Here is a 248-nt window from a genome sequence, read left to right on the forward strand (position 1 = left end):
ATGTTCTTTTGTGTTAGAGAGGTGTTGACTCAGCATTTCTTTGATTTCACTTCGTCATTTTGGACGATATAGTGATGTTGCAGAGTGTTATTTAACCTAGCAGTGATGGACTGTGAAAGGCTGGGGCCTCCAGACTATAAGTGTTGATTTCAGTCCTGTTTTATAAATGTGAAGATTTTAGTTTTTCTATAATTCCATTTTTGCCTGTGAAGCAATTTTAAAACCAGTTTTTTAATGGCAGCATTAAT

This window comes from Monopterus albus, unplaced genomic scaffold, assembly GCF_001952655.1.
Source record: "Monopterus albus unplaced genomic scaffold, M_albus_1.0 scaffold107.1, whole genome shotgun sequence".
Lineage (NCBI taxonomy): Eukaryota > Metazoa > Chordata > Actinopteri > Synbranchiformes > Synbranchidae > Monopterus > Monopterus albus.